The sequence below is a fragment of the Rousettus aegyptiacus genome, unplaced genomic scaffold (genome assembly GCF_014176215.1).
Source record: "Rousettus aegyptiacus isolate mRouAeg1 unplaced genomic scaffold, mRouAeg1.p scaffold_m13_p_2, whole genome shotgun sequence".
NCBI lineage: Eukaryota > Metazoa > Chordata > Mammalia > Chiroptera > Pteropodidae > Rousettus > Rousettus aegyptiacus.
This window is the reverse complement of record NW_023416295.1, coordinates 86,342,269-86,368,824: the sequence shown is the minus strand read 5'-3', so window position 1 is coordinate 86,368,824 and position 26,556 is coordinate 86,342,269. Positions and strand designations below refer to the sequence as shown.

The following is a 26,556-nucleotide window of genomic DNA, read 5'->3' as shown; positions in this document are numbered from 1 at the left end:
ACCCATAAGCGGGTACTCCAACAGCGTCCCAGCCTCTGTAGCCGTACCCCTGGTGAGGGTAGTTAAATTTTGGGCCTAGGATTTCACACAAGTCAATGTTAAAAGTAGGTTGCCTCATGGCATTTAGAATGGAAATAGGAATACCAGTTTCTGTCCTGGTAAGCTCCCAATTACATAACACAGGCTGGTGGGGATTGCTAGGGTTACAGTTAGGAAATTGGAAGAGGATGGAGACAATTAAGATGGTCCAGACTGGATCCTTGATAGTCTTATCTTTAGTGGGTCCTCCATCTAATGCAGGGTCTATTGTTCTGATGTCTGTGATGGATGCGCAACCTTGATCAAGGTATGGTGAATCCAATGACGGTACCCAGCTACCTTGACCACAGTGGGTATTGTGAGGATGACAGGGGAAGGTCTGTCTCAGCAGGGCTCAAGAGAAGCAGGCTGTACCTTCTTCATCCAGATCCAATCACCTTGAACATGGTTGTGTAGCTGGACTGGATGCAGAACAGTTGTTCTGGTGGCAGAGACCAGTTGGTGGGTCTCCTGCTGTATGAGATGGAGGGCCTACAAAGACTCAGTGAAATCCAACTCCCAATGTTCCCCCGGTGTCTGTCCACGAAGTCTCATCCCTTGTTGTACTCCCTTGGAGGGCCCTGGATTCACTTGTGCACAGATGTGACATCAGGCTGATACCTTCCGGGCCATTTGTTTCAGTCCCGGAATGTAATAGTCTCTTTTCAACATTTCGATCTACTTAGTCCCTCCCAAGTGAGTGCTCTGGTGAACCTGAGCTATAAGGTCTCAGCCCAAGGTCTCAGGTACCACAAAGCAGCCATCTGGAAGCCTAACCCACCCAGCAGATTCTTTTTTTTTTTTCTCCTAGCTTGTTGCATAGTTCAACTTTCCCTGGAGTATAGGTAGGGGTGTCTGTTAGTACCCTGGTTGGTAGGGCTGGCAGAATGTCAATTGGCCCCACTTGTTTTTGGGCAGCCTCCTTTGCTGTTTGATCAGTGAAGGAGTTGCCCTGTGCTACCTCAGAGCCTGAGTTCTTGTGCCCTGGGCAATGAATGATTGCCACTTTCTTTGGAAGCCAATTGCCTTAAGAAGGGCCTCCTTATTCTTAATTTCTTTTCCTTCTGAGATTAGTAGCCCCCTTTCCTTATATAACGCCCCATGTACATGTGCCATGGCAAAGGTATGCCTGCTGTCCATGTAGATGTTAACAGTCTTGTTTTCAGTAGTAACCACTGCAGCCCTGGCATACCTGACTCCTTCTGAAATAAAACTGCTTCTATCTATAAACAGACTAGCATCTGGATTCGACCAGGGGTTGTCTGTCAGGTCCGGTCAGGTGCAGGTGATGTTCTCCAAAACCTCGAGACAGTCATGTAACGGCTGGTGGGGGTCGTCATGAGGTAGCAGGGTGGCCGGGTTGAGAGTGGTAGTTTTCATAAGCTGAATGTGAGGCAGGTTAAGGAGCAAGACCTGGTACTGTGTGATCCACGCGTTGGAGATCCAGCGATCTGGTGGGCTGTCGCTGGGTCTGAAGTTGGGGTATAGGCTGCCTTGTTCAATGTTGGTGTCCCAGGGTGGACGGGCATTCAGGAGGACATGATGGACATGGACATGATGGCCCATTTGGTTCACACACAGCTTTGGCAGCTTCTCTGAGGATCCAGTCTCGTTCCTCCGAGGTAAAAATGACCCGGAGGAGCTGCTGGCAGTCATCCCAGGTTGGCTGATGAGTAAAGAAACTAGTCTCCAGGAGAGAGGTTAGTCCCTGTGGTTTCTCTGAGAAAGAAGGGTTCTGATGTTTCCAGTTATACAAATCACTAGTAGAGAAAGGAAAGCAGACTAAGAAAGGCCTCTGAGGTTCAGTCCTCACGGTGGGGTAGGACGATTCAAGGACCCATGTTAGTAAAAACAGGCAAGAAAAGAGAGAATCCCAAAAAAAGAAAATAAGCCAGGGCTAGGATCAGCCTTTGACCCAGAGTCTAGTCGGACGGGGCCATGGAGGCCAGACTTAAGGAAAGAATCAAAATAAGTAAACTTATGAAGACCAAGGCAATAGGAGGGTAATAGTACATTCGACTAGTCTGGACAGACAGACATAATACAGACAGACAAGACAAACTACAGGTAACACAAAACGCTACCATACCCAAAAACTTGAATACTTGAACCAGAAACCTGAATACCTCAAGTTAGGTCTGACGTCTCAGACCTTGAGACGTCCTCTGGAGAGATCTTGCTGGGTCCTCCAAATGTTGTGGTGCGTTCAAATCTAAGACCCATGGAGCCAATTGAGATGAATTATGAGCCTTTATTAGCTGGCCGGCAACTGACTCTTCACCACGCAGGGTCAAAGAATCAGCCTTTAGGTCCCAAAAGAGGCAGTTTATAAAGCCTAGAACTATACCCTGGTTAACATCAAACAAGCAAGCAGATTACAGAAGCAGAGGTTGGCTCACTTGAAAATTTTTCACCCTTAACATCTATATATGCATTAATATACATAAATGTGTATGTATATATGTACATGCTTACTTGCTTGTATGAACATGCATACATAGAAACATGCATACATATACATATATGTATATATATATTTATATATATAAATGTCTTCCTTATTGTAATAAATTTCTCCAAAATATCATCGGTAACTTATCTCATGGTAGAGAATTAACCATATCATAGGATTATGTAACACAATTCTTATCTGAGTAACTAGTATGAGTCATAATGCTAGCACTCAAATCCTCTCATGGGAGTTGACTGGCCTGAGAAGAAACCAGTCACTATCCCTAGTGTTTTTCTAAGTCAGAAGCATTATTTCCTCATTTACCTCCTCAGACACAGATGACTGAGCACCATAGTAAATTACTCAATTACCTAACCAATAATTTACAGAAGAGGTTCTCTTTTCTTTATTGTATATTTTGTATCATTTTGCTATAGTTCTTATATTTTGTGTAATTGTCTATTTTGAAATTTAGGATTATTTCTTCTCTAGTAGAAATAAAATTCTTGGAAAACTAAGCCCAAGAATATGTATATATATTTTAATTTATTTAGTTTCAGGATGATGCACAATTTTTAAAGCATAATTATAAATCAAGAAGACATCACCAAGAAAATTCTGACAACAAATCAATTAAAATTTCGTCAAAATAGCCAAAATGAACATAAAGATGTTTATTCAAATTATTGTTATGGCTGATAAATGCAGAATGTGCATGATGTTAGAATTACATAATACAGTTTAAACAGTCTTCTAGATATGCAAAATCTATCAGACTACTGTGACATGTATGTAACTATTGACATTCATTTCAAGGGTTGTTTATTTAATATTATTTTTATTAAAGACATCTTAATATATTTATCAATAATCGACATTTTAAAATAAAATATTAAATTGAAATATAACAGATTCAAAGAAAAAAGTACATCATAAGAGTAGAATAGAGATCTATAGATTATCACAAACACCCATAGATGACCACCTTCTAGAATATGATCTCCAAAGTCCCCCTTACAGCCCATCTAGTACCTATGCCCCACTATTTTTCCAATATTAAACGCGATCCTCACTTCTAACACTCTAGACTAATTCTTCCTATTGTTGAAATTTATAAAAATGAAATCCTAAGGCATACACTGTTTGGTTTCCAAATTCTTTCACTCCGAATTATGTTGCAATAATCATCTATATGTTTTAACATAGCAATGCATTGATTTTCAATATTGTATAAAACTTATCAATATATCATAAATTAGTTATTAAATTTACTATTGACGGATATTTAGTTCATTGTTAGTTCCTGACTAAACACAGAGCACTGCAATAAATATCCTTGCAAATGTCTTTTGGTGAACATATTTCTGTTAATTATAGACCTAGAAGTAAAATTGCTGGAACATAAGTGATATATAGCTCAAATTTAGTAAATACTGCTAGCAGATTTCCAAAGACATTATACAAATTTACAATCCTTTTGGCAAAGAATAATTTTGGTTGCCTCACATTCTTGCCAAAACTTGGCATTTTATATTTCTTAATTTTAGATACTTCTGTGAGTATTTGTATCTCACTATTGCTTTACCTTGCATTTCTCTTATTATCAATGTGGTTTTAGAATTTTAATTTGTTTATATTTTCAGATTCCTATTTAAGAAACATTATCCTATGTTATGGTCAAGAAGATATTAAATTTCGAAAGCTTTATTTTTTAGCCTTTTGTATTACATTTTAATCCACCTTAAGTTGGTTTTTACACATGCTATGAAATAAAGTTAAGGTTCTTTTTTTATTTATTTTCCCAATACAAACCTCCAATTGTTTCAAGACTATAAATCGAAAAGCTCAGTCTTTTCCCAATGCTCATTGACTAAAGATGTAAATTCTGGTTTCAGACAATTCTATGCCATTGGTTGACTTTTTAATCTGTGTGGTAATTTAACATTTTTATGTAGCTCTGTAATAAGTCTTAATATCTAATAATGTGTGTCTTTCAACTTCATTCTACTTTTTTTCTAGATTATGTTACTTATTCTTCAATTTGGCTTTTCAGAATTATTTTAAAAAATGTATTGAGATAAAATACATATAATATAAAATAACCATTTTAAAGTGACAAAGTTATGCCATAAAATTTTTACACCTTCAAAATAAAATTTTATACCCAATTATTAAGTAGGTTTTTTAATTCTCTCCTCTCCTAATTCTCTGGCAACCATCAACCTGTGTTGTCTTTATTAATTTACCAATTCTGCATAGTTCATAGTAATGTGCAATCTCTATCAAAATTCTGATGACCATTTGCAAAACTAAAAAAAAAATCCTCAGATTCCTATAGAGTTTCAAAGAGTCCCAGACAGTCAAAACAATATTAACAAAGAAGAAAACATAGTAAAAGTATTTCCTGTCTTATATTTGGCAATGTATTCTTAGATGTGATGCAAAAAGCATGGGCAACAAAATGAAAAAAGAGATAAAATAGATATCACCCTCAAAAAACCCAACTTTTGTTTTTCAAATTGCATTATCAAGACAGTCAAAAGATAGCATACAGAATGGGAGAAAATATTTTCAAGATATTCTCAAATATTTTATATATACAAATATATACAAATTAGGGCTTACTATCCAAAATATGTAAAGAACATCTAAAATTTAAAAAGATAAAGATAAACAATCCTATTAAAAATGAGCAAAGGACTTAACTAGACATTTCTTCAAGGAAGGTATATAAATGTTTAATAAGAACATACAAAGTTTCTGAACACCATTAATCATTAAGGAAGTGAGAATGAAAACTAAACTATAAACAGATACCACTTTATACTTACTAGAATGACTATAATTTTAAAAAGAGAGAAAAATGATAACCATCATACATTGCTGGTAAGAATCTAAAATGGCTCAGCTGCTGTGGAAAAGAGTTTGGTGATCCTCAACAAGTTAAACATAGGATTACAATATGACTTATCAATTGTACTCCTAGATATATGACCAAGTAAATGGAAAACCAATAAGTAAAGAAATATAGGTACATGTATGTTCATAGAAACATTATTTATGATAGTGAAATTTGGAAACAGTCCAAATGCCTATCAACTGATGGATGGATAAACAAATTGTGATACATGCATGCAATGGAATATTATTCAGCTATAAAAAAAATGAAATACTGAAACATGCTACAACATGCTAAGTAAAAGACTCTAGACACAAAAGGTTACATATTTTACATAAATTTTACCACTAGTTTGCCAACATCCATTTTAAAAGATGCTAATATTTATCTATATATTGAATTAACAGATAAATTTCTGAAGAATTGATATCTTTCTACTACTGAGTTCTTCAATACAAGAACATCATATATACCTCTATCTATTTAGGTTTAATATCTTTCACTTACGTAATATAGTTTTTTTTTTTTTCGTATAGAGATTTAGAATGTCTGTCTTTAGATTTATACTCAGTAATTAGACTTTTCGATGTATTGACCTTAAAAAAGTTATACAGCCAGATACTTCTCTGGCAAAATGGATTTTTTTGGGAATAACAAAGAATTATTATTTGAGACATGAGTTCTAAAGGCCAACTACATATAAGTCCAGAGAAACAAAGTCCACATATGTTCTCTCTCTAATGGACTTAGAGGAGCTGTTGTAAATGAAGAGTACATTGTAGGAAACCAAAAGTTTAAAGTTTAGTAACCTTATATTGGCTGAGTTATGGCAGTCTCCCACTGATTTGACCTATTACTGGGCAAGGGAGAATCTTTTTTTTCTGCTTGCTGAGTCAGTAAAGGAGCATTACTTTCTGTTAGAAATACAAGGTACACCTATTTCCATTGGAATCAGTAATGTTTATTGAGAAAGAAGTGCATGAGAGTTCTCTTGTCTACCCTCCCAATTCCATTTGAACTGATGTCTCTATTTTTTATAGATGCTATCATAAATGATACATTTTTCATTTTCTATTTGCTTATGTATAAAAATTGAAAAAATTTATATTAATCTTTTATCAATGACCTCACTACATTACATTAATTTTAAGATGTTATCTGTATAATATTTTACCTTTTGTATCTACACAATAATGCATTGTGTGAAGAGTGAGTTTTATTTTTAAAAGAAAAAAATTAACTAAACATCACTGATAATGTATTTCTTAATGTACCAGGTGGGGATTGTGATTAATAATGATGAAAAAAGTCAATACCAACTTCAGCACATTTCAAAAATAAATTAAGTATATCAAATAGGGAGCAAAATGTCATTAACGGTACTGCAAGTACAAATATTTTTAATCCACTACTAGACTCTAAGAGATAGCAGTATGGAACAATAGTGTGAACTAGGAAAGAAACTTAAGAAATAAAGCAAGAAATTTTGAATGTAATTAACTAATTAATAGGAAAACTGGATTTGATTACAATTCCAACACAATTTCCTTCCATCATGTGGTTTTAAGTTCGATGAGTTCAGAAAGGCCTCTCTGCGCCACTTAAATAACTTGTTTTTTTTTTTTTCTTTTAAAAAGGAAATTTGAATACCAAAAATAAACACCTTACTATAGTCAACTAAATATTTTAGTTTCTCTTAGGACCTTAGATGACTCCATAGTATAAATTAAGGTACATATTTGCTTCACCTTTTGCCTTGTCATCATTTTTATTTTTTTGAGAGAGAATCATAGTGAATCAGCATAACTTTAGATTTTAAAAGACTCAGAAGAATCTTTAGGAATGTTTTAAGTCTTTGTCTCTCTCTTAGTACCCACTATGTATTTTTCTCGACAAGTGAGAAAATAGAGTTTAAAACCATATTTGCTGTATTATAATAATTTTAAGAAAAAAGGCTTGATTAAGAAATGATAGAAGTGTTTGTTTGTTTGTTTTTAGGAAGCCAGATAATGCTGATAAGTTAAGATTGATATGCTCAGAGTGGAAACATCACATTCATTGTGAATGATACTGACTGGTATAGAATCTTCCTTTTAAAACCCTTTCGCACAGGACTAATACTCCTCCGAACCAGTATATATAGCTAGAGCCTCCTTGACACTGCAACCGCATTTTGTACTTGTATTTATATACATAATACATCATAAACCTGTTTACCTGTTTGTCTCTACCAGTGAACTGGAACAGCAGCAGGGCACAGAAGGTGTTTTTTTGTATTAGTACTCAGCATCTATCATAGAGCCTTTGACCCAGCTCAACAACTATTTGTTAAATTAAATGGAACAGAGCAGAGACCAGTTTCTTTCACTTTAGTGAATGGTCAAATTTTAGATTGTGAGAAGGAAAGAAATATTCTGCTGATATGGACAGTAAAACATTTGAGGATAACCGCAGGTCAAGACACCTCTACTTGCTGAGATACATAACTTGTAACATAAAAAGAGGAAACTTAGTTATATACTCAAAGAGATAAAGGGAATAGGACATATTTTCTGACTATTTATATTGTAATTTAGATGTGACTGAATTTTTGAAAGGATTCTTGTCAAAGACTTTTTCACCACGATGATCTGAAATACAAACCCATCAGTCGTTCTTGTTTACATGAATTAAAGCCATCTCTTTAAAAAGTGACAGCTAAAAAATACACTTCTCTATTAGTCAGAATGCTTTCTTTTAAACTGATACAAAAATAGTCCTATTTCTGAGTACTAAATTCATTGATTGCAGTAGCTGGAGCCCACATGTAAAAATAGGGAAGACCTCATTGGCTCACACTGTGTCCTTAGGGAGGTAGAGACTCTCACTCACCCTCTTTGACAGAGTTGTTATTTATTTATTTTCCTCAGTGGTTCAACTCTGAGGCAGAAACTCTCCTATTAATTTTAATTTGGCACTGACAATTTCAGACTTCCATACCAGCCTGTATGGAAAAGAGAGATTCTCTCATACAAACATTCTCAAAATCCTGCAATTGGATCTTGCTGCTTTCGATTGTGCTAGTGTCTCATTTGTGACCTATAAGCTGTGTTCAGTGGGACAGATACTATTATTGACTAGTCCTAGTCACATGACAACCTCTGGAGCTGAGATAAAAGTCACAAAGATTAATAGTGGAGTTCTTTGAAAAATTAGAAATGTTACTAGAAAAATGAATAACTGATGCTTAGAAAGTAAAGTCACCAATATTCACCAATCCTTCCTATAGGATGCTGCCATTTCTAAAGGATTCCTATTATTTTATCAAATTTTACCTTGTTTAAATAATGGACTACGATCTACCCTTCTCTTTTAGCACCTCAGAAAACTATCCTTTATTTGCATAAATTACCATAATGTGCATTTTTTTCTGTATTTGAATATATTTGCACATGGACTTCCCTCTGCAGAGAATACTTTTTTGATATCTGTTTCTGGAACTCATAATTTCCTGCTTCCTCTTTGAACATTTCCTTTGCTTTTAAAGATTGTATTAAGTATCTCTCCATAGTATTATAATTCTTAAGCATACATATCTCAACCTTAGTGCTTAATATATAGCATCTAAAACTTTTCTGTTTATTTTACTAGACTATAAGTTCATTAACTTATAAATTGAGCTTTTGTTCCAAGTTTTACCACAAATCCGAACGCATATTGTTTCTTATTTTAAATGCGAAAACTGAAATCAAAAGTCATACCTAAAGTTTTATGCCAAGGCAAATAGAGTCTTAACTATTTGTTAACAGCCCTTAGTTAACATCTAACATCTTTATTATCAATAAATTCCTTTCCAAGTAAGAGTTAGAAACTAACTGGAAAAAGAAAAAAAATAGTAAATAGAAGAGCTGCTTAGATAACCATTAAGAAAAAAGTATAGAGAATTCTGAGGATTCAAGCATGAGGAAGGGAGGAGAGATAAAATGGAAATGAAACATTGACAAAGATTATTTTCTTCATTATCTTTATATCGATGACTGGCCTTAGAATTCTGAGATTTACAGCATCATTAAAAAATCACACTAATAGCCTGCTTTGTATAAACATATTTAAACATCTAGCTGTCACCTCATTTACCAACCCCCCGCCAAATTTGCACAAAACCTTTCACTAAGAATGTTGATGTCATTTGCCAAAAGACCTTGCATCTCTTATACTTACTCTTCTCCCTGATAAAGTCTCTTATAGACATGGTCCTAGAAAAACGTCTGGAACTCTGGCCCCTCTCTTATAGTGCAGAAACCCTGCTAAATGATAGCCTTTACCAGATTGTTTTTCATTTCAGATATTAAAGTATAACATATCATAAGATGCATATGAGGCACTCGAGGTTATTGAAAATGTAATCAATGTTCTCTTGCCCCTGGCCTCCCACAGGAACAGAGTACAGCAATCTGCCTTGGGGAGACACAAATACAACTCAAGGAAAGGCTTAAAATAGTTTTATTTATGTAATTTACTGTAGTTCATTTTATTTGCTACTAAAACATCATTCGTTTCATATCTTTCTTCCTTCTCGTTGTTGCTCAGAGTACAAATTAATTCCCTGTGGATAGGGCTGATGATATTTAATACTGAACACCTATTAATAAATCACATTAAGATACATAATTAATTATCTAACCCATTTTGGAGTAATAAAATCATCTACTTTTAAATGTCCTTTGAGAAAATATGAATATAACCCATCCACATTTTTAATGGTCTTCAGCATTAGCTGCAATCATTTAAAAGTTCTTATTTTTTTCTTAAATCATATAGGTGAAAGGTTTTTTTAATCGTAATATTTTATGAACATACAATTTTAGGCTTTTGCTGAGTTATCAAAAAAGGGGAAGACTTGACTAAGTTAAGAAGTTGGAATGCAAATACCTTGATTATATTGTCAATGCTGTCACCTATGATTGTTAAATAGCCTATACTCATTAGATGCTGGGTTTACTTTGTTAAATAGGAAAGAAATGAATGGGTTATCCAACTTTAAGTATGTGCAAAACCCTTGTTTACTGTGTTTTTAACACTGTATAGTGCTCTGCATTGCGCAAAAAGGTTCATGTACAGAATGCAGTTTTGCAAATAAGCTAGAAATACTGATGATTTGAGTTTAATCTTTTTCATTCTGAGGCACAGTTCATCTTAGATTCCATGATTCCATCTTCAAGTCAGACTTCTAAATGTCACCAGAAACTCACCACTGTCACATCCTGAAAGAATCCAAGCTGGGCAAGGCCTCCTGAAGAAATTTAACGCTGATATGTACTATAAGTCATTGGAAGCTAGTAAGCATTCTTCCAGATGTAATCAGAAGAACTAAAAGTAATGAAAAATTAAGAATAGGAATAAGGCAAGAATGAGTTCTGAAATATAATGGGCAGGCCACAATAACAATAGCATCAGCTTCTTATTACGTGCCATGTATCATTTATTCTCCCCAAACATGGCAATGTCTAGAGCACTTCCTTAATTTTTTAATGAAGAGAAGTTAAATAAACACCCCATGATATGATATATGTTGGGCTAATCTAACACACCTCTGATAGTGCAAGAACTGAATATTAGATGTCTCTAACTCCAAAGCCCAATCTCTTTCCATTATATCAGACTTATTGTTAAACTGTGTAATTCTAAAGTTGAAGAAAGCAACTTCAGAGAATGCCAGCTTCATTGTAAATTATAGTTAAAGAAAAGAAGAGAAAAAATAAGAAATAGGTTTCAAATCACGATCAGAGTTTCATCACATTAAATTAGATATTTTCTAGCATATCATTTAAATTCATTTTTATTCCTGTTACTATATTTATATTTACATTCTTAATGATTGTCCTGTGATTATAATAAACATCTTAATTTATAACAATCTAATTTGAATTAATATCAACTTAATTTCAATGCTTTACAAAAACTTTATTTCTGTATAGCTCTATTTCCCCTTTTTTGTATTTATTGCACTTGTTTTAGCTTTACGTTTTGTATGCCCACAACTACATATGCATAATTATTACTTGATGTAGCTATTAAAAATCTGATAGAACAAGAAGAATTAAAAACAAAATTGCATTATAATATATTGTATACATTTATGCTGTATTTACATTTATAGTTACCTATCAAGACTATTATTTCATGGGAATTCAAGTTACCATCTAGTGTTTTTCCATTGAAGTCTGATGAAATATCCTTAGTATTTATTGTACGGCAGTTCCACAAACAAGAAATTCTTTCAGTTGTTTTAATTATGAAAATTCTTAAAATATCCTTCACTCTTGAAGGATAATTTGAAATATATAAAATTCTTGATTGACAATCTTTCTTTCAGCATTTTAAAAATGTTTTCCTAAAGTTTCCTGACCTCTATAGGTTTTGGTGAGAAAATAGCAGGTAATTGTATTGAAGGCAACATGTATGTGGTTAGTAATTTTCTTTTAATTGCTTCAAAAATTCTCTGACTTTTTGGCTTTGGACAGTTTTCTTATGATGCGCCTAGGTGGGAATATCTTTTATTTTATACTACTTGGAATGTTGAGCTTCTTGGATGTGTAAATTAATGTTGTTCCTCAAATTAAAAAAAAAAATCAGCCATTCTTTCTTTAAATATTCCTTTAGCCTCTTTCTGTGTTTTTCTTTTTCCTGGGCTCTTACTGTGTATATGTTGATATGCTAAATGGCATTCCACATATCTCTAAAGCTCTGTTCTGTTCCTCTACCTTTTTTTTTTTTTTCTTTATGTTCTTCAGACTGGTTTCTCTCAGTTCACATATCTTTAAGTTTACTAATATTTTTCTCTTCCTCTTGGTCAAATTTGCTGATGAGTCTCTCTAGTGAATTTTTCTTCTCATTATTTTATTGCTCAACTCCAGAATTTGATTCTTTAAAAAAAAATAATCTCTATATTTATTTAAATTCTCTATTAACATGTTAAGACATCATTTTATACATTTCTTTACTTAGACATAATTTCCTTTAGCTCTTGAGACATTTAATATAATTGATATAAAGATATATTCTAGCAAGTTCAGAGTATGGGCTTTCTCAGTGGCAATTTCTATTGATAGGTTTTGTTTTCTATGCATAGTCTATACTTTCTAATTTAATCAGGTTTTTTTCACATATCTCATAATTTTTGTTAACAATTAAACATTTTATATAATACTGTGAAATATACATGGAAATTAATTTATTCCTCACCTTAGGGATTGTTCTGCTATTGTTTCCTGTTGATATCGCTGCTGATATTATAGTTTGCTTGTTTATAAATTCTGTGTACATTCTTAATCATGTATGCCCATTAATTCTCTGTTCAGCTAGGTTAGCAGTCGTATTAACTAATTATCAGATAGGGATTTCCTTAAACTCTTGAAACCACTGAGTTTCCCTAACTTTCCTGAGGAGTTTTGCATCTATGCTAAAACATACCTTCAACAATAATCCAGGCAGTTTACCACACTGCCTTAAACTTTATTTACTGTTTGCACACACACTCGGCATCAGGTAGAGGTAGGTGAGAGCTTAGATCTATCTCAGCTTTTTCTTGGGCAGGCACACAGCCATCTACATGTGTCTAACCTTCTAGATTAAAAGGAATGTGCCAGAAATTTTTGAGCCTTTTGTGGACATTGCTTAGTTTTTAAGCATTTTGTTTGACTTATTGTTTTCTCCCAACTGGGATCCTCTCAGAAATCTGTGAAGTTAAGAAAAATTTTTGAAAATCTCTGAAAAATATCACAGGGAGCAAAGATTTATTTATTAAGCAAGTTCCAAGTCAAGTCAAATAAAGAGAGCCTTGAAACTGCTCTCCAGTGATCAATCATACAAGCTAATTAATGGCAATTCTCTGAAGATGGGGCTATACAGGAGCTCCACCTACATTATTCTTGCTCTGTTTGGCTCCTGCTAGCTTTTACTATAATTGCATTGGTTGGTTTGCAAGGTCACACTGGAAGTAAAAGGAGGGGACAGGAAGACAGCAGTTAAATTTCCACAAAGCTTACTCTTCTGACCAAGATTTAGCCATTTTTTTAAACAAATGCTGTAAGCCTTTAGGTTAAATTTTTAGTTGACAGCCCATGAGCTTTATACTCATTGATTTGCTTCCGCTAAGCAGTTTATACCTACATGTATGTGCAAGAATTGTGCGTACACTGTTATTCATCCCTTTTTCCATCATTCATTCATTGGTCTATGTGTCAGCAATAAGACAGAAAGCTCTCACCAGTCAGACCCTAGGATCCACACCAGTTAGGGGCAGGGGTTCCAGAAGGCTACAAATTCAGGCCTTAGCCCTCTCTCAGTAGCTTCTTGGAATACCAATATTCCTTTCTGAGGCAACAGAATCTCGGACCACATGGGTAATTAATGTTTGAGTGTGTAACTCCGACTAGACAGGGAGAGCCTAAAACTTAGCCTCTAAATGTCCTAAGATAGGCAAAAATATCAGACAAATTTTAGAACCATAGAATTCTGAAATGCTGATTTTTAAAACATTTTTGCAAGTTTTTCCTTGTTTTAATGGAAAAGAGCATTTCTGGAAGTCTTTGCTTTGTTGTGTTCACTTACGTTTGCCCAGAATATAATTATGAAAAAGAGAGAAGAAAAAACGATAAAGGTGAGGGCATCATTCCAGATGCAAACATTAAGGCAGTAATTACCATACAATATACTAATTAATGAAACAATTAGTTGGACAGAAGCAGTGTGAACTTGTAGGATAATTAGGGTAAGCCATTTGTAGCCAGTGATTGAGGGTTTTGAAAATCGGGCTAGAGAGTCTGGCCATGATAGTAAGGGAATAGAAAGTTTTCATGGGTTTATAAAAATAACAATAAAGACATCTACCATGAAATTTCAAAATCTAATCTCTCATATTTAGTGAATTAAATCACTTTCAGCAAAGTCTTTCATCCTAAATTAAAAGTCAAATTTTATTCATTGTTTCATTGTTGTTTCTTCGTATTTATTATAAGCAAAGATGATTGAGAAATGTTTCAGGATAGGCAGGGTGTACTGGGGTACAACAATGACAACAACAACTTTGAGGAAAAAAGAATTTAAAAAAATAAATATTCGAGCATTATGTATGCCATATGACCATCATGGTTCAAGAGGTCCATTCTGCCATCCTCTTAAAGTGCTATCATTTCTTTGAGGATAAGAAGACAGTTCTCTGGAGAATCTTGCAACAACAATTAAGTAATTTTTATTATGTATGTTCAAAACTCTTTGATCCAAACTAATTGCCTAACTTCCCCTTCACATGGGGATCTCAGATGTACAATCCTGCTGTCTATTAAGGAGGTGAGATCCAGAGATTTTCAGAGAATATTCCACTAGATTACAATAAGTTCTTCATGCCCTGCATATTGCTATGCATTGAACTTAGAGAGGCTATTATTTCAACTTTATAACAATGACTATAGGCCTAGAGAAGATCGGCCTGATTCTTTCATTTCTACTATACCTCTAGGGCGTGTCTTACAGGGAGACTTACTGACAACTTAAAACATTGAACTCCCTTTATTACTATTGCTGAGGACTTGACACCCGTTAAATAAGTATATGTCTACATTTTCACCAATGTAGACCAGTATTAAAACCACAAATACATAAATGTAACACTTGATGTGGAAAATCTATTTTCTTCTCCCAGAAAAAAAAAAATCAGTTTTTTCTTAAAAGTGAACAAACGTAAATAATAAAGATAAGGTAAAGAAAATTATATATATACACTGAAATACTATTCAGCCATTAAAATGGTGAAATCCTGCCATTTGCTATAACATGCATATATTGTATGTATCTCAAGGGTATTATGCTAAATCAAATCAATTAAATGGAAAAAAACAAATGCCATATGGTTTCACTCGTACGTAGAATATAAAAACAAAAACAAAAAGCAAGCAAACGATCAAATACAAACTCATAGAGGCAGATGACAAACAGATGTTTACCAGAGGGAAAGAGGGTAGAGAGAGGGCAAAATGGCTAACGGGGGTCAAATGTATGATGACAGATAGAAACTAGACTTTTGATGGTGAACTCAATATACTATATACAGATATCAAATTATAATGTTGTACAAATAAACCTTATATAATGTTATAATGCTATGAAAGAAAGAAAGAAAGAAAGAAAGAAAGAAAGAAAGAAAGAAAGAAAGAAAGAAAGAAAGAAAGAAAGAAAGAAAGAAAGAAAGAAAGGAGAGTGGGAGGGAAGGAGAGAAAAAGAGCAACAGAGCCAAATGGTAATATTTACAATAAAGAAAGAAGAGATAATTTAGTTCGGTAATACAATAAACAAGTAGTATTTGCTTTGTGTGTGTGGTAGTAGTGGTGGGGGATATATTTTAAAAAGCAAACAGCATAAAGTAGTTTTATTCTTACTCATCTGCATAGTTCCAGCTATGCTCCTACAAGCGCGCGCGCACACACACACACACACACACACAAACACACACACAATGTAAATTGCATTCTACCTTTAGAATGATGAAGAAACAAATAAAAACCTTCCTAGTTTTCCCAAACTATGTGACCTTGATATACATGTGGTAGAATTTACAAAAAATGGAAGATTCAAGGATGTTAAAGGAGAAACTCACACGTGAAAATGGCTCAAAACAACTTAATAAATTTTCATTGAGGCTTTATATTGCATGGCATTTGTTAGCCTTTGTAATGTTAACAAAGTTGGCTAAGATAAAATTTCTCCCAAACTCAAATTTCTCCCAAACTCAAATTTTCTTTATTTCTTACGGAGATCAATAATTGTCCCTATATTTTCCTTTTCTGCCTTAGGAACAAGGCCTTAAATCATACTTATACATATTGCTACAAAAGAGCCTTTAGCTCTCTTTTTGTCTAAAATGAAAACCAAGTGAGAAATCATATGAAATACATTCCAGTAGCTTTGTAATATAAGGCATGTTAGTAGAGAATTTTCTCTACATGCTACAGAAAGGGTACGATTGTGTTTAAAGTCTGATTGTTTATTGATATTTTATAGTACATAATTTAAGCAATATAATAATCTAAAAGTATATTATCATACTTAATTTAAGCAGTTTGATAGCCTAAAGGTTAATGTTGAAAGTCAGACATATAGGAAACTCCCAAAAATTTAACACTGTTATATGAAAACTGTAAAAAACAGCATACAAAACAGAAGTTGGTAGGTGATGTCACTTGAGTTGGGAGTTTGAGCAACTGGGTTTACAACTGAGGGACTTTAATATCATGAGTGTTCAAGAAGGTCTATCATACTGTTCTCAAAGTCATTCATTGCTGAATCTGAAATGAGGCTATCCCCCACCCACACCGCCGCAACGCACAGTTCCTCTTATTTAAATATATCAGATTAGCATCTAAAAAGGCGAAGCCTATAGTAATACTTTCTCTCTAATGAAACACCAAATGGAATATTTGTTACAAACTGTAACTGCATGCCTGGCATTTTATCCTGAAAGAACCACATTATCTCATTTCTTCTGGCAATCTACAAAAAATTGAGAAAAAAATTAGAAGGTAAATAAATTCTTCAGGGGAAGAAGGCTGAATAGTAAGATTTGAGGAGGTCTATGGGACTTGAAGAATGAGATTTCATGAGACTTTGCAAAATCTTATAATTAAATAGGTGAAAATTCTCCTTCAGGATATAATTCAACAAATTTAGGTAACATATAACCTATCATGATCTCACTTCTGCTTCCAGCCCATCTCCCTTTTTCAATGTATGTATCAAACTTAACTCTTTTGTTAGAATTTCTCTGAAAGTATCATGCACTCTTTCTTATCTCTGTGACTTCGAAGGTAATTTTTCATTGCTTGGAATTCACGAACTCATTTTTTTTTTTATTGGCTTACTCTGAGCAACCCTCCACTATTTAGCTGACATATCAACATCTCTAGGAGGCCCTTTCTGGATGACACCTCTTCACTGTCTTGGGTTAAATGAACCATACTTGTTCTGTCATAGTTATTGTTCCTAACTATATTTTAGCATATATTATTGTTTTGTGATTATTAGTTTACTCTCATATACCTCACTCTCGAATAAAATGATGCATAGCTTTTTGAAGACAGGGATAATTCTACTTATGGTTTCATTCCTAATTTATAATTCCTAATGAAGTGTGTGGTACATACAGTGTTCAACAATTTCCTTAATGAAATTATGAATTAAGGCTGATGCTAGTTAAATTTTTAGTTCCCTACAGTTACAATCAAATGTCATCACAATAGTTTTAGTGGCATATAAATTAGACCATGCAATTGTATAGAAATATAAGTCAACCAGGATAATTTATTTGTCTCCTAAAAGAATAACATAGCATTCTGGACTTTAAATCACTTACAATACAGCTGGGGGTAACCATCAAATATTTTACTAGAATTATAACTAAAATATAACAGTAGACATTTATTCATTTTCTAAATACGTTTCTAGGCATAAAATAGTCTAAATGTAGCAAAGTTATTTTCTTTAACAACCTAGCATTTTAATCTGGAAACAAACAGGACACAGATAATTAAAATTTTACTCAAGAAGTACTCTATAGAAGCATTAACCTTAAACTAATAGAACAAAAAAAAATGAAAGAAGAGTCTAATTTTTTTTATTTTTGATTAACTGCTAATTCATCTAGTTTTAATCCAGATGATTTTATTAGTAATTATTTATTTATTTGTTTTTTTATTTAGCTCAGTTTGAGTGATGTCTTCCATATTTGAAAGAATACCTTTAGGTTGCTTGGGAGAAAAAAAAACAACAATTTTTTCTCTACACTTCAGAGTTCTTGGCTGAGACCCCTGTAATAATGCACAGATTAATAAGAGAAAAAACAAACACAAATGTACTAACATGCATACTATACCTCATGTGTACATGGGAGATACCCAGAGAAAATGAGGCTCTCATAGAACTCCTGCTTAGAGTTCATGTTCAACTAAAGACAAAAGAAAGAAAAATGTGGGAAACCAATATTGAGGAGGCTCCTAGAACAAGTATGGTAAATAAGAGCAAGATTCTTTATACAGATTTAAACTCTTACTGTCCATCAGTAAGAGTTTCTTGTGATTTAGCTACTTTTCTGTTCTTTTTTTTTTTAACGTTAAAAATATATCAGCCTTATTGACAAGTTAAGGACATAATGGAAACTTCACATAACAAAAATAAGAAAATCTTAAGACCCTGGAGTGTAACATTACAGCAGACAGGTTAATACTCTTCACCTTCACCTTCATCCTCTCCCTCAGCACTATCTGCTCCAACTTCCTCAAAATTCTTCTCAAAGGGCCTCAGAAAATCTCTCCTTCCTCCATGCCCTCACCCACATACTAGTGGACAAAGGCACACATGGCATACATCAAGTCAAACTTGTAGTCTTGCCTCAGAAATAGCTGTGGTGTTGCCCAGCAAGCACACAACTCATGCTCCTTTAGCTGGGTCTCTACCAGGTACCACAGTAGGAGGTTGGTAATTAATGCCAACTTTGAAGCCAGTGGGGCACCAGTTCACAAACTGGATTGTATGATTGGTATTGATGGTGGCAATGGCAACATTGACATCTTTGGGAACCATGTCATCATGGTACAACAGGCAGCAAGCCATATATTTACCATGGTAAAGGTCACATTTTACCATTTAATTGGTTTGCTCAAAGCACACATTGGTGCTCTTTGCTACAGTGAGCTGTTCATGGTAGGTTTTCTCAGTAGAGGTGACAGGAGCATAGGTCACCAGAGAGAAGTGGATGAGGGACACCAGGTTGGTCTGGAATTCTATCAAGTCAACATTCAAGGCTCCATCAAATCTCAGGGAAGTAGTGATAGAGGACATAAACTAGCTAATAAGGCAGTCAAGATTGGGCACTCATATTAAGTTTTCTACAACAGATCTCATAGATGGCCTCATTGTCAACCATGAAGGAGCAATCAGAGTGCTCCAGGTTGGTGTGAGTGGTGAGGATGGAGTTGTAGGGCTCAACTACAGTTGTGGAAACCTGGGGTGCTGGGTAAATGGAGAACTCCAGCTTGGACGTTTTGCCATAATTGACAGAGAGATATTCCATCAGCAGGGAGGTGAACCCAGAACCGATTTCTCCACCAAAGCTATAGAAAGCCAAGAAGCCCTGAAGATCTGTGCACTGGTCAGCAAGCTTCCGAATTTGGTCCAAGACAAGGTCAATAATCCACTTGCCAATGGCTTAGTTACTGGCAGCATCTTCCTTGCCTGTGATAAGCTGCTCGGGGTGGAAGAGCTGGCGTTAGGTCCCAGTGGAAACTTCATCAATGACTGTAGGTTCCAGGTCTACAAACACTGCCCTGGGTACATGTTTGCCAGCACCTGTCTCATCAAACAAAATGTTGAAAGAGCCATCTACCTCCACCAATGGTCTTGTTACTTGACACCTGACCATCAGGCTGCATGCCATGTTCCAGACAGTAGAGCTTCCAGCAGGCATTGCCAATCTGGACATTAGCCTGGCCACGATGGATGGAGATGCACTGACACATGAATGAGATTTGCAGGGATCCGTGGGGCTGGAAGAGGATAAGGAACAGTGACGAGGAACTCCCACTGACAGACTAACAAGCTGTCTAAGAGAGAATTCACCTTTCTGCTCTTGGTAAAGAATGGAAGACACCCTTACAAATGGAGATTCCCTTTATAAATATAAATGTCTGGTGCAAAAACAGAGTAACTTCTACTTTGCTTTCAGAGCTTTTCCTGTATCTGCTATTTCTCACAATAATCAGCTCAAGATAATTCTATGCCAAAGAGGCATATTTTGGGTGAGAGATTATGTAGCCTTTCAAGGTTGTCTTACAAATACAATGTTCTAAAAGTCAACCAAAAATTACATACTAAATTGTTCACTTTGTGCCAGCATTAGGCATAGAAGAGTACATAAAGAAAGAACCAGTCTACCCGCTTTCCAGTATCGTGAAGCTGAAGAAAGATACCTGTGAACAATTAACAGGGACCGACATCACAAACATGGTGGAGTGAGCGATGTCCCCAGATCTCTTCTCTTGAAACAACAATAAGCTGAACATCTAAAACGCAACAAAAAACACCCAAACTGCACACCAACATGTCTGAGCATGGAATCTACTCATAAAAGCTACCACAGGTCAGAACCCTGCAAGTCAGATGGTAGACTGGGAGAAACTGCCTCTCACAGTCAGAGATCCCTGCAGGAAAAGGGGGAGGGGAGAAGGATGGTCAGTTCACTGAACAGCCCTGCCTGGGAGAGCTTGAAGCTCCATGTAGTTGGCGGCAGTGCCCAGGCATCAGGGCAGAAAGCAGAGAAGTGGAGACAGCAGAGAAGTGGAAATAGATGAGAAACAACAGTTGATTATTTCCAGCCATGGTTGCAAATGTGAGGCTGAATTGCAATCCCAATCCCCCAACCCAGAGGGCCTCTCCACTCATATCTTTCAAGACTGAACATCATTGAGCTCAGGAGAATCTGAACAAATGTAACTGAAACTGTTGCAAACACTGACAGAGTGAGAGTAGTAAGCATGATTGAATATCTATAAGAAAAAAAAGGCATTATTAAGACTTTATACAGAGCAGGGATCCAAGAAGCTTAAACACCACCTACTGGAAACCAAAGAAAATGTTCGTTTTGCAACAGGCTAAAGAGACAATTTTATATAATAAATCTTCCTTCTGGAAAAAAAAAAATACACTGCTATTAATGTCCAGGTGGAAAAATAGTCCATTAAACACAATGAACAACCAAAACGACAAGGCAGATCATAAAAAAAAGAGAGAAAAATCTCCAAAAAATAAACTTAAAAACACAAAAATATGTGACTTAAATGACAAAGATTTCAGAAGGTAGGCACTTCTGAAAAAACTCAATGAGATTCAAAAAAATTTATATCAACAATTTTAGGAATTAAAAAAACAACTAGATGAGCAGAATGAGTTCTTTAGTAAGGAAATTGAAAGCCTCAAAAAGAAACAAATAGGACTTCTGGAGATGAAGAACACAATAAAAGAGATGAAAAATGAAATAACTAGCTTAAGAAATAGAGTTGGCCAAATGGAGGAAAGGATCAGTGATATCTAAGACAGAAATCTAGAAATAAATCAGAAGGAAGAAGAAAGAAACTGAAGAATGAAAAATAATGAAAGAGAAAGAAAAGAACTAGCTGATAGCATCAGGAGAAGAAACATAAGAATAATGGACATTCTTGAAGGGGAGGAAAATTGGTAGGGATTAGAAAGCATTTTCAGACAAATAGTTGACGAGAATTTCCTGAATCTAAGGAATGACCTAAAGTTTGGAATTCAAGAAGTCAACAGAACACTCAATTATCTCAACCCAAAAAGACCTTCTTCAAGACACGTTGTATTAAAATTATCAAAAATCAATGACAAAGAAAGAATTCTCAGGGCAGCCAGGAAAAGAAGATGGTAACCTATAAAGGAAAATCCATTAGATAATCCTAAAACTTCTCAGCACATATCTTACAAGCCAGAAAGGAATGGAATCAAATATTCAAACTATTAAATGAAAGGAACTAACAGCTAAGAATAATGTATCCAGGACAGCTGTCCTTTAGATATGAAGGAGAAATAAAGACCTTTCCAAATATACAAAATTGATAGAATTCTCCTCTATGAGGCCTGCATTACTACAAATACTGAAAAAGGTGAACTCTATTAAATTAAAAAAAAAATACATAACTAGGAGCAAGGTGATTAGCAGGCAGATAAAAGCAGAGAGTGCAACACTTACTAAAAATAGGGCATGATAAACTTAAACAATAAGAGAATTTCTATAGCAGATAGTAATGAACGTTCAGCATACATGGGTACAAATTAACACAACAATGACTAAAAAGAGGAGGATTCAAAGATCCCAATTCACAAAAGGGAATGGAGATAAGGCACACAGAGAATAAAATGGACGACTAAATATACATATATGTTGCACATATTGTTATGTATCTGTTATATATATAGTTATATATATATGTTATATATATGTGTGTGTGTGTATATATATATATATATAACAATCCTCACATATTTGTAATGGTAACCACACACCAAAGATTCAGCACTGAAGTATATAACATAAAAGAAGAAGGAGCAGAGGAAAAACCAATAAACCCAACCAAAAAAAAAAAAAAAAAAAAGAAAGAAAGAAAAGAAAACTAGACACATGAAGATAAGAAAGCAATGGAAAAATCAAACTACCAGAAAGCAAAAGATAAAGTAGTTATTGGAAAGACTTATATTTCCATAATCACCCTAAATGTAAATGGATTGAACTCACCAATAAAAAGGTACAGATTAGCAGATTGGATTAAAAAACAAAACCCAAACATATGCTGCCTCCAGGAGACATATATAGACTCAAAGACAAATTCCAAAGACAAATAAAGACTCAAAGTGAAATGGTGGAAAATGATATTTCAAGTAAATGACTTTCAGAGAAAAACGGGAGTAGCAGTACTAATATTGGAAGAAATAGGCTTCAAAATAAAAAAGTCAAAGAAAGATTTTGAGAGACACTTCATAATGATGAAATCATATACCATGAAGGCATAACACTTATTAATATTTATGCTCCCAATCAGGGAGCCCTGAAATATGTAAAGCAATTACTACCAGAGCTAAAGAGAGAAACAAACCAAAACACTATCATAGTACAGGACCTAAATAGATAGCCTCAACAAATATAAGAGAATTAATCATACCAACCATATTCTCTGATCATAATGCTTTGAAACTAGAGATCAACTGCAAAAAAAAAAAATCAGAAAGAACTACTATTACATGGAGATTGAACAACATGCTACTAAAGAATAATAGGGTCAGGGAAGAAATAAAAAGAGAGATCAAGAAATACATAGAAACAAATGATAATGATAGTACAACATATCAAAACTTTTGGGACATGGCAAAAGTGGTCATAACAGGAAAGTTTGTATCATTGCAGGCCTACCTCCAAAAACAAGACTGAGCCCAGATAAACAACCGAATATTTCATCTTAAAAAACTGGTAAGAGAAGAACAAATGAACCCTAAAGTCAGCAGAAGAAAAAAAAGAAAATTATAGTTGGAGCTGAAATAAATGAAATTGAAAATAACAAAAAATAGAAAAAAAATGCAATAAAAAGCTGGTTCTTCGAGAAGTTTAATAAAATTGACACACCCCTGGCTAGACTCACTAAAGAAAGAAGAGAAAGGACACAAATAAACAAAATAGGGATGAAAAAGAGGAAATAATGACAGACACTGCAAAAGTACAAAAGATCAGACAAGAATACTATGAAAAAGTATATAACACCAAATGTAATGACCCTAGAAGAAATGGACGAGTACTTAGAAAGATACAACCTTCCTAGACTGAATAGAGAAGTGGAAAATCTAAATAGATTGATCAGCAGTATGGAAATTGACATAATCATAAAAATCTACTAAAGAGTAAAAGTCCAGGACCAGATGACTTCACCAGTGAATTTTACCAAATATTCAAAGAAGATTTCATGCTTATTCTCCTCAAACTCTTCCAAAAAATCAAAGAGGATGCAACAGTTTCCAACATATTTTATGAGGCCAATATTACTTTGATACCAAAACCTGGTAAAGATGACACAAAAAAAGAAAACTATATAGACAAATATCTCTCATGAACACACATGAAAAAAATCATAAATAATATACTAGTGAACTGAATACAGCAACATATTCAAAAAATTATACACTACGATCAAATGGGCTTCATCCCAGGGACACAGGGATGGTTTCAACATATGCAAATAGATCAATGTTATACACCACATAAACAAATTAAAAAGTAAAATCATATGATAATCTCAATAGATGCAAAAAAAAAGCCTTCAACAAGATATAGCACACATTTACGATCAAAACACTTAACAAAATCAGTATAGAAGGAAAGAAACTTAACATAATAAATGTCACATATGACAAACCCTCAGCCAACATTACGCTTAATGGTAAAAAACTAAAAACTTTCCCTCTAAGATCAGGAACAAGGGAAGTCTATCCACTATCACCACTATTATTCAATATAACATTGGGGGTCCTAGAGAGTGCAATCAGGCAAGAGAAAGATATAACAAGCCTCCAGATAGGAAACGAAGAAGTCAAACTTTCACTATTTGCAGATGACATGGTTCTCTATATACAAAACCCTAAGGACTCCACAAGAACATTGCTAGAAACAATAAGCAAATACAGTAAAGTTTCTGGATACAAAACCAACGTTCAAAAACCCATAGCATTCCTATCCTCTAATAATGAAGTGTCAGAAAAAGAAGTGGAAAAATAATTACTTTCGCAATTAAAACAAAAAGAATAAAATACTTTGGAATAAATCTAATGAAACACATGAAGGAAATATATATAAAAAACTATAAAACTGTATTAAAAGAAATTGAAGAAGATACAAAAAAATGGAAAGATATCCTATGCTTGGATTAGAAGAATTAGCATAGTTAAAATGTCCTTTTTACCTGAAGCATTATGCAGATTTAATGCAATCTCCATCAAAAATCCTATTGGCATTTCTTAAAGAAATGAAACAAAAAATCATTATATTTTTATGGAAGCACAAAAGCCCCAATTGCCAAAGCCATCCTGAGAACAAAGAACAAGGCTGGAAGTATCACTCTGCCCACCTGAATATAAGACTTGAAACAAAAACATGCATAGAAGAAAACATAGGAACTAAACTGAAGGACCTTGGACTTTAAGAGAATTTTATGAATTTTATCTCAAAGGCAAAGGGAGTAATAGCAAAAATAAATGAATGAGACTACATGAAACTGAAAAGCTTCTTCACAGCAAAAGAAACTATCGACAAGGTAAAGAGACAGCCATCTGAATGGGAAGATATATTTGCAAGTAACACCTCCAATAATGGCTTAATATTTAAAATATACAAAGAACTCATATAACTCAATAATAACTTCAAAAAACAAAATCTAATTAAAACATGGGCAGAAGACTTGAACAGACACTTCTCCCAAAAAGATATGCAAATGGCCAACAGACATATGAAAATTTCCTTAACCTCACTAGCTGTTAGGGAAATGCAAATCAAAACCACAGTGAAATACCATCTCACACATATTAGAATGGCTATTATCGGAAGGACAAGTAATAACAAAAATTGTAGAGGATGCAGGAAAAAAGAACACTTATACACTGCTGATGGGACTGAAAATTGATACAGACCCTTTGGAAAGCAATATAGAGGTTTCTCTAAAAACAGAATTGATCTACCATATGATCCAGCAATCTCCCTACTGGATATTTACCCCAAAGACTTGAAAACATTTATCCGAAAAGATATACGCACCCTGATGTTCATAGCAGCATTATTCAAGGTGGCCAGGACATGAAAGCAATCTAAGTGTCCTACAATAGATGATTGGATAAAGAAGAGGTGGTACATATACATGATGGAATATTACTCAGCTATAAGAATTGATGAAATTCTGCCTTTTCTAACAACATGGACCAATCTGGAGAAAACCATATTAAGCAAAGTAAACCATAGCAAAAATTTGAATATCACGTGATATCCCTTATACTTTGTACATAAATGTAAAGCAACAAACAAATAAGACAAACAAACAGAGACTTATGGACATGGACAGTGGACAAGTGGTTACCTGATGGTTGGGAGAAGAGGGAGGATGGAGGTAGATGGGATAAAAGGTGACAGAAAGAAATGTAACTATGGGAAGGGAATACACAATGATATATGTCTTACTATTAAATTGTAAACCCAAAATTTATTGGATTTCTTTAACCAATGTCACCAAATAATAAATTAAATTAAATTTTTAAAAAATTATAGACTGAGAGCGGTAACCAGTCAAGGATCATGAGGAGGAATAGATTGGTGATTAGTAAATGTTGAGGTTATTGCTTGTGGCAGCAAAAAATAGCACACACTACAGGGAATTACGCTGCCCTTCAGTGAGAGTAGGAGGGGCTTACTTTACATGATTTGTGAGACAGTTCAAAGAAGTAGAATTCTCTCTAGACAGTGCTGCCAGGTGGGGAAGAGGCAATTCCATGGTTGTATATA

At 34.3% G+C, this 26,556-nt stretch overlaps 1 pseudogene; it reads right to left on the bottom strand.

The window, feature by feature from the left end:
* Positions 1–18,677: 18,677 nt before the first annotated feature.
* LOC107505936 lies at positions 18,678–19,975 on the bottom strand (annotated as a pseudogene).
* Between the last annotated feature and the right edge of the window lie 6,581 nt (positions 19,976–26,556).